Consider the following 9,077-nt stretch of genomic DNA (forward strand, 5'->3'; position numbering starts at 1 on the left):
GGGGCAATTTTTCAAATTTTGGCCTCCATCCGTTAGTTTCAAGTATCAGTGTAGTATCAAACAAGGCATCCATCTCCCTAATCATGCCATCATCTAAATCAGGGGAATGGACCAAGCACGTCTCTAGAGTGTTAAAGAATAGGTTCAAAAGTGACCTATCTTCTGTGAATGAATCAATCACATTCACTTTGTGGGCATCATCAACATCCTTGGGTTGTTTATACATATTGAATATATTCAACTTTAATATTATTTTTCCAAAAGTTAATTTCATAATTCCATTCCTACAATTAATGATTGCATTTAAGTTGCTAGGAATGACCGGCCTAGGATGACAGGAATTTGAGTGCTCACATCAATGACAGGTTGAGTATCCAAAACAATAAAATCTACTGGATAGTAGAATTTATCGACTTGGACTAGCATGACCTCTATCATTCATCTGGTATGTGAACCAAACGATTAGCAAGTTGAAGTATGGTCCTGGTGGGTTTTAATTTACAAAGACTGAGATGTTCATAAACCAAGCATGGAATCAAATTCACACTCACTCCCAAGTCAAGTAACGTGTTCTATCCAGTAATTCCCAATTACACAAGAGATAGTTGGGCTACCGAGATCTTTAAATTTCCGAGGCACATCTTACTTTAGGATAACACTCACTTTTTCTGTCAGAAAAAATTTTCTTTTAAATGTTTTGTCATCTATTAGCTGTAAAGAGATCTTTCAGAAACTTGGCATATGACGGGATTTGTTTTATGGAATCCAACAAATGAATATTGATTCTCACCTGCTCAAGCACCTCTAAGATATCATGAGTGTCATGCAAAGGTTTTGGTGAAATCATCCTTTGAGGGAATGAAGAAAGTGGATGGTATTCTTTTTCCGGTTCTTTCTCATGAGTAGCATGGCTAGGTCCATCATATCTCTCAGATTCTTCCGAGTCCTTAGGTTTCTCAGCCCTCTTCGGGATGTTTATATCAATTATCTTACCACTTCTAAGAGTGGTGATAGACTTAGGTTGCTTCAAATGGTTCGAAGAGCTTGGTTCACTTAATTCGCATTATTGTTTTGGGTTAGGTAGAGATTGGGCTAAAAGAGTTCATTTCTCCTCAACAGCTAGTTGTGACTCAATTATTTGGATAGACGATGCGAACACTCCCAAGGATATTTTGATATCCTGGAATGCTTGTAACGTATTTGGTTGAATTTCTCTTGATTTTGAGTGAATTTTTGAATCGTATCCTCTTGAGAGCTTTTCTAATTTAATGGATTGAAATTTGATGGAAAAGTTCCTTGAGGATTTCTTTCTGTATTGGCCCTTTGCTCATTCCTCCAAATGAAGTTTGGATGGTTCCTCTAGCTAGGATTGTATGTGTTTGAGATGGGGGCGTTGAATGGCCTTTGATAATTGTTCATAGTATTAGATTGCTCATGTAACAACTCTTGGAATGCAAGAATTGTAGGATAATCTGGTGTCAAGTGTATATTACTAGCACAAATACCACAAAAAATCTCAATGGTCTCATTGGGTTTGACCATTTCTACTTTTTTAGTTCCATGGCTTCGACCTTTCTTGTGAGATTAGCCACAGTAGAATTCACATCATCTTCGTCCCTTAAGACGTACATTCCTCCCTTTTTTACTAGACTGAATCAATCTGGGATTAGTGGGCTTTGATAAGGTATCCCTTGATTGCTTATTTTCAGCAAGTACGTTAAAATAATCTCATGTATCATCAAGATCCTTATTCATGAATTCTCCATTGCACATCATCTCTACAAATTGGTGCATAGGTGTCCATCATAAAAATAAAAAAATAAAAAAATAAAAAAAAAACCTTATTACCTGCCAAGTTTCATAGCCATGATGTGAACAAGAATTCAAAAAATCTTTGAATCTCTCCCAACATTGGAAGAAGATCTCTTCCTCCTTCTAAGAGAAATTCATGATCACCCTCCTTAGTGTATTTGTCATATGAAATGGAAAGAACTTATTAAGGAACTCCCGGGTCATCTCAACCCATGTCCCGATAGATCTCAGTCTTAAGGAGTGTAGCAAAGACTTGACTTCTCCTTCAAAGAGAAAGGAAATATTTTCAGCCTTAAGGTGTCTTCAAACACGTTATGAAAGTGCAAGGTTGCTACTATCTCATCAAATTCCTTAATATATAAATATAAACTTTCAGAGTCAAGTCCATGAAACTTCGGAAGTAGTTGGATCACTCTCGGCTTGAAATCCAAGTTTTCTACATTGTGTGGAAACACCATGTATGAAGGTGTACTCGCCATCGCTGGTTGTAGGTAATCACGTAAAGTTTTAAGCGGATGAGCATTATATACAACATTCTCATCTTATTGCTCTTCAGCGGGATGGTGAGGTTGATTTATAGCCATACTTTCTTCTAACTTGGAGGATCTCAAGTTGTGTCTAATCTGATGATGGATAGGCAAACCTTCAATTAATCCTCCTTCACTTAAGAGACGTAGAGTGTTGTCATGTATCACTTGGGCATGAAACACTCTCAAACCCAAGTCTAAACTAAAACATACTTCAGAAAAAAGAAAAACTATAGAAAAATAAAAAATCTGGAATACTACAGTAAGAAGAGTTAGAAGGATATTACCGGATTGATGATTCTATGTTAGTTTCTATATAACAGAAAAATAAGGTTAGTATCTAATAATTTTATATACCTTTCATAAAACACAATGTAGTCTCAATTTCTCGTTTAGATAAATTTGGTTATATGTTTAGATTTGAGAATAGAAATGTTTAGTAGTTACTATGATTCGAATGTGGTTGATACTGGCACTATAGTTAATAACCTGTACCAATTAGACTTGAATACCTCACACGTTTATAATGTAAATGTCATGCATTGAAATAAAGTACGATCTAAGTGAAAACTAGACTATAAAAATTCCTCCATGTTATGGAAAAAGAGATTAAGAAATATCTTTCATGAGATATTTAAAAGGCTAATGCGTGAAGGGATTCTTAATTCTCTAGTCTTCTTCGACTATAAAATATGTGTTGATTGTATTAAGAGTAAACAAACCAAAACTAGAAAGAAATGTGCAAAAAGGAGTGTAAGACTCTTAGATGTGAAACACACGGACCTTTATGAGCCATTCCCTACAACATCCCGTAGTGGGGCACAAATATTTTATCGCCTTTATATATAACTACTCTCATTTTTGGTACCTTTATCTTACAAATGAAAAATCAGATGTCATGGATGCTTTGAAAATCTATAAGGCTGAAGTTGAAAATCAACTTGATGGAAAAATTAAGGTCGCCAGGTCTAATTGTAGTGGTGAATACTGCAGCAGATATGACGAATCAGGTCACAATCCAAGACCCTTCACTAGATACCTATAAGATTGTGGCATTGTCGCTTAGTATACCATGCCTAGGACTCCAAAACAAAATGGTGTGACTGAAAGTAGTCATACCCTTATGGATATGGTGCATAGTATGATAAGAAATTTGACACTGCAAGAATCTTTGTGAGGTGATGCAATCAAACCTGTAGTTCATATCTTAAATAGGGTCCCCAGCAAGGTTGTAAGTAAAATTCCCTTTTGAGTTGTGGAATGAAAGAAAGCCAAGTCATTGATATTACATGTTTGGGGATGTCCTGCTGAGGCCAAAGTTTATAATCCGCATAAAAGAAAGATCGATTCCATAACCATAAGTTGTTTCTTTATATGATTCTCAAAAATGTTAGAAGGTTGTCAATTCTACTATCATTTCTACTCCATTAGGATTATTGAGACTAGGAATGTTAAATTCATTAAGGATATTAAAAATAGTGGGAGCACGAACATTGAAAATTTTGTATTCAAGGAAGAAAGGATTGTGACTCCCATCACGATCACTCCGGACTATGTGGGTATGGATTCTGCAATTAAGCCTGTAATCATTGTAGATCACCACAATGAATCTCTTATACGACCCACTGAGAAAGAAAATCAAAATCAAACTTAGGAGGGTGAACTATTAAGAAGATCTGAAAGAGGGAGGAGGCCTGCGATTCCAGAAAATTAAATCTTATACTTGTAAGAACACGAGTTTGACATAGAGGTGGAAAAGAATATATGAAGGATAAAAGTATATGATTTCGTTGAGTTACCCCAAGGAATAAAGCCAATTGGTTGTAAATATGTATTTCAAAACAAATGAAATTCTAAGAGTAATGTTGAAAGCTATAAAGCCAAACTTATTGTCAATGGTTTTAACCAATGTGAATGCATTGATTTTAAGAATTTCTCACTAGTATTTAAAAAAGACTCATTCATGATCATTTATAAAGTTTTGATGATTTTGATATAAAGTTAATTTCTGATTCTCTTTCTATATATGCGCAATTTGTTCTAAGTAAGCGGAAGTAAAGCCGTGTCTCTTTGGAGACATTTAAGAGCTTCGGGACATCTTAAGGATAAACACATATGATCACTCTAAGTATGCAATCCTTATACCATACTTCATAGTTCCTGATTTATGTCATTAATGCTGGTAGTATTCGTGATCATGCTTAGTCTCACTTCGTCAAGATTAAATGTTGTGATAGTTACCGTGATCCAATACTAGTAGCATTGATGGACCAGATTATAAAAGTGTTGCTCGTACTATCCAACAATTGCATTGGTTAACCATTTGGATGTTTTTTTTTAAATACAAAAATATGCTTTCAAAATTAATCTTTAACATTGATCAATATGGCCCAAGTGAAAAAATGTAAGAATTTTATAAGGTGGGTCTTATTAACCAATGGTCTGGATCTTCCTAAGGGTTGGATAGTGTGATTGGGTGTACTAGTGGACCCCACTCAATTGATCTAAAATCATGTAAGGGGTGATACGCTGCAACTGTGTCACACGCACAATATTCTAGTTGAAATAGGATTAACAAATTTATGTGAAGCTTAAAGGTAGAGGACTTTCGATGTGTTTCAAATTCCCTAATCCTTTAAGCTATATAAACAAGGCTAGAGGAGTTTAAAAGCCATCGTACCTTCTCTAGACTCCACAGGTTTGATGGGTTTCCATGCCCATTTAAATACCATGTATATCATAGTCCAAAGGCATCACCCCTTATACAAGTTTGGCATGATCACTACTCTAATAGGTCCCACTAATATGCTTGATCGAAATATCCAACCATTGATCAAGTAGGCCCACCTTACAGAAGTCTTTATACATGCCTGCATAAAATTCTTTTAATTGGAATATGGTAGTCCTCTGATCTTTAGACCATTCTCTTCAACATGGGTTGCTAGTGAACTTTTTCCTAACAATGTATTTGCATGCCAACAAATGCAAGCGAGAGTTCTTTGATTAAGAATATTATTATTATTATTATTATTATTTAAAAGTGATCCATTCATGACCAGAGACGCAGTCCAATGGTCTCTATCACCAATCTATAACTCACGATTACAAACTACGTGCACAACAGGAGAGTTTACCATCTACATAATATAGTAAGCAAAGCGCGTGTTTTCAACTTAAGATTAGGGTTCATGTATTTTTTTTTTTTTTTTAAAGTAATACATTTTTTTAAAAGAATAGATTAAAAAAAAGGTAGTATAGAGATAGAAAACCTACTTTGATGTAACCCCCCTTCGACTTATATTAAAATAAATGTAACCCTTCTTCGACTTACATTAAAATAAATATAAATTCATTGTCACCGGTGCCAAACTTCTAGGTCAAAAAATGTATCTGAGAGGGCCTGCAACCTCACTTCAAGGCACCACTTCTTTTTAAAAGATGATATGTTAGAGAGTCTATTTCATAAACGACAATCACGTGCGCCATCCTTGCCTTCCATACCATATCTCGGGAGGCACGCGGATAATAGGATTTGAACCCTTCCGGAGGTGGATTTTGATCTTTGAATGCCGGCAGTTGATTAGAGCTCTTTTAGCAATTGACGGTGAGGATATTCAGTGTGACTTTCGAGGTACAGCCCCATTAGTGTAAGACGTCCGGTTGGGCGGACGGTCCAGATCGAATGATTTTCACCATGTCTATGTGGCTAGTGTGCTAAATATCTAAGGGACACAAATTGTTGGACGCCATTGTGCAGGAATCCAATGGCTGGCTAGGGCTGTTAACGGGTCCATTCCAGCATCCCGAAACCCGGGCTGATCATCAGGTTCGGGTATTACTGGGTCAGGTCCTTTCAGTCCCGTGTTTCATTTTAAAGGACTTGGGCAGAATATGAGCGAGTTGCCCATGGGTCTTTGGACCTTGGTCCCAAATTAGGTCCGTGTAGTGACAGGTTGGATCCTTGTCAAAGAAGGGCATTTATATGGTTAGGCCTACCTAAATGGATGGATTAAATCATATAAGTGTTGAAGCATAGCTTAAAAAAGCAAGTTTGATTGGTAGAATGAGTATGTATGTATGTGAGTGTAAAGACTTCCATAAGGTGGGCGGGAACCGAGTTTAAACTAGATCCAAAAGGATAGATCCCAATTTTTAAATGGGTCCCAGATATTTAACCTCGACCTGTTAAAACTGGTCTAGCGCCCATGGGTCCAGCTGGTAGACGTTGATAGCTTTATAAGCTATCATTGAAGCAATCCTAACCATTTAATCAATCGCATAAAAACAGATGGTCATGATTTTTGGAAGAAAATTAAGTCAACATCATCCATTTGTGGACCCTACTAAAAAGGATAGAGAAAATTGATTTTATTGCATGAAGCGCCAATTACAATGTATTTGATGAGCCTATGTAAGCAAAATAAGCCTACATTTGTAATTTGATATGAAATAGGATACTTTTCTGAAATATTAAAGATTACTAAAATTTGTAAAAATACATTTAATTCTACAAAAACTCGTAAACAACAGTCAAATGACCAAAATAAAGACCTTAAATAAAACTAAGATTCTTCAAACACTACAAATAACAAAAAGTAGAACATACAAAAAATAATAAATTCTAACTCAAAACCTTAATTTGATTTAATTGAATTCTTCGAAGCTTTATTCAGGGCCAATAAATGATGGGGTATTTCTAAGACAGAAAAAGTTATTGATAGCTTTTAAACAGATGCCTATAATAAATAATCAATCACAAAGTTATAGTAATGTTCATTTAAGGGAAACGAATTCGCTACGGACTCTGCCACTAGCTGATAGCTAGTGGTTGGTGATCTGTGGACCCTATCATGATGTATGTGTTTCATCCATGCCGTCCACCCATTCTTCCATATCATTTTATGGTATGAACCCAAAAATGAGGTTGATCCAAATTTCAAGTTGACCGCACAGTGTTGATTGAACGCCCACGATTAAAAATTTCTTGAGGTTTTTAATGGTGGGCATTCAAACACTACTGTTTTCCGGTGGTGTGGTCCACCTGAGATATAAATATACCTCATTTTGTCACTAGCCAAACCGCGTCCGCATTAGACTGGGGGATCACATGATATGAGATCTAGCGCTTTGCACAGAGGTTTTTTTTTTTTTTTTTTTTACACACGCACACACACCACCACACACTCACGCCGTGGTGGGATTTCACCACCTATGGGCACTCGAACCCTCAACCAGGTGCTGAAACTCCTGAGAGTCTACCACCTGAGTAAGAGCAAGGACCCATTTAATCCTATAAATTAGACTCATAGTTCGATAATCTAAGACAAGATTATCCCGTTGTTCTGGTGTGAGATTGAATGTTAGAAAGAAGACCAACGGTCAATATTCAAAGTATTAGTGTGGCGTACATTATGAAAGGATCAACTTGATTTTTAGGCCAGAATGTGTACACAACCAGACTCACCTAATGAATGGACCAGATCTCTCACACGCATTCCTCGTGTGCCTGCACCTCTTCCATTGAGATATTATTTCTTAGCAAAACTTAATAAGATCAGAAACTGATGGCCCACCACCTTTTTATAAATGGTGGTGACTCATCTGCTGCGGTTTGCATATAACTTGGCGTATGTTTACTTCGATTTAGACCGTCCAAATCGTAAGTTGGATCGCCGAAATGGACTGTGTGAAAATAGAAAACGGTCGATCAACGGCTAAGATCTTAGAATAGTTAGGCTTTCGAGTCATACTCCATCCATGATGGAACAGACAATTTGCACCGTGTAAATTGCTGGACACGCATACATGTGTGGTGGGCTATCAGCTTAATTCGTCTCTGATTAATACGGGTGAGCTAATGTAATGACGGTGGGTGGATTTCTTACTTCTCCACTTTCATTCCTTTTTCAGGGTTGAAAAACTTGCCACTCGGATCCACTCATTCGATCTCGAAATGAGTCTGAATCAGCCCGAGTCACCAGAGTCTGGGTTGAGTTGGGGCACCACCGGTTTTTCCGAACTGAATTAGGTCCCATCGAATCTGGGTTGACTTGAAGGGCGCATCAGATTCATCGGAGTTTTAAAACATGTCGTTGGTTATAGGTTTCAGCGTATCTATGGAGGGAGTAGATTAGTTGTTACCCGAGTAACATATTAGCGGGTGTTGCCTTGAGCATGGGGCACAACTTTATGCATGTTTGCTGACCATAACTTTTTTCTATCCCATTTTGGGGGCATGGTCTCAAAAATGAAGCAGATCCAAATCTCAAGTGGACCACCAAGTAGAGATTAAATGCCCACCATTAAAAACTTCTTGAGGGCTACAAATTTTTTTTTACCAAACTAATATTTGTGTTTTCCCTTCATCCACACCTTTATATCCTCACGAGGATAACACCAAGTACATCCCATCTAAATATTGGTGACACTCTTTATTTTTTTTTTCCTTTTTTTTTTCTTTACACACACCCTTACATGGGCATTCGAACTTATGATCTTATAGTAGCACAGGACAACTCGGCTCGTTCGACTTGTTCAAAACCGACTTGATCCGAACCAAGTGGGTGAGTCCATCCAAACTGAGTAGACATCATCCAATCCAAACTCAAATCGAGTAGAGTTCAGGTCACCTAGTCACTGGACTTGACTCGACCCAAAATCTAACTCGGTACTAACTTAGCTCGATCTGAAATTCAACACACACACACACACACACACACACACACACACACACACACG

General features: G+C 37.1%; 1 non-coding gene across 1 annotated transcript; it reads left to right on the forward strand.

Annotated features, from left to right (window-relative positions):
* Positions 1-1,861: 1,861 nt before the first annotated feature.
* LOC131222714 (small nucleolar RNA R71) lies at positions 1,862-1,968 on the forward strand. The gene has a single exon (XR_009160167.1). It is a non-coding gene; the product is annotated as a small nucleolar RNA R71 (small nucleolar RNA).
* Positions 1,969-9,077: the final 7,109 nt, after the last annotated feature.

The sequence above is a fragment of the Magnolia sinica genome, chromosome 1, assembly GCF_029962835.1.
Source record: "Magnolia sinica isolate HGM2019 chromosome 1, MsV1, whole genome shotgun sequence".
Lineage (NCBI taxonomy): Eukaryota > Viridiplantae > Streptophyta > Magnoliopsida > Magnoliales > Magnoliaceae > Magnolia > Magnolia sinica.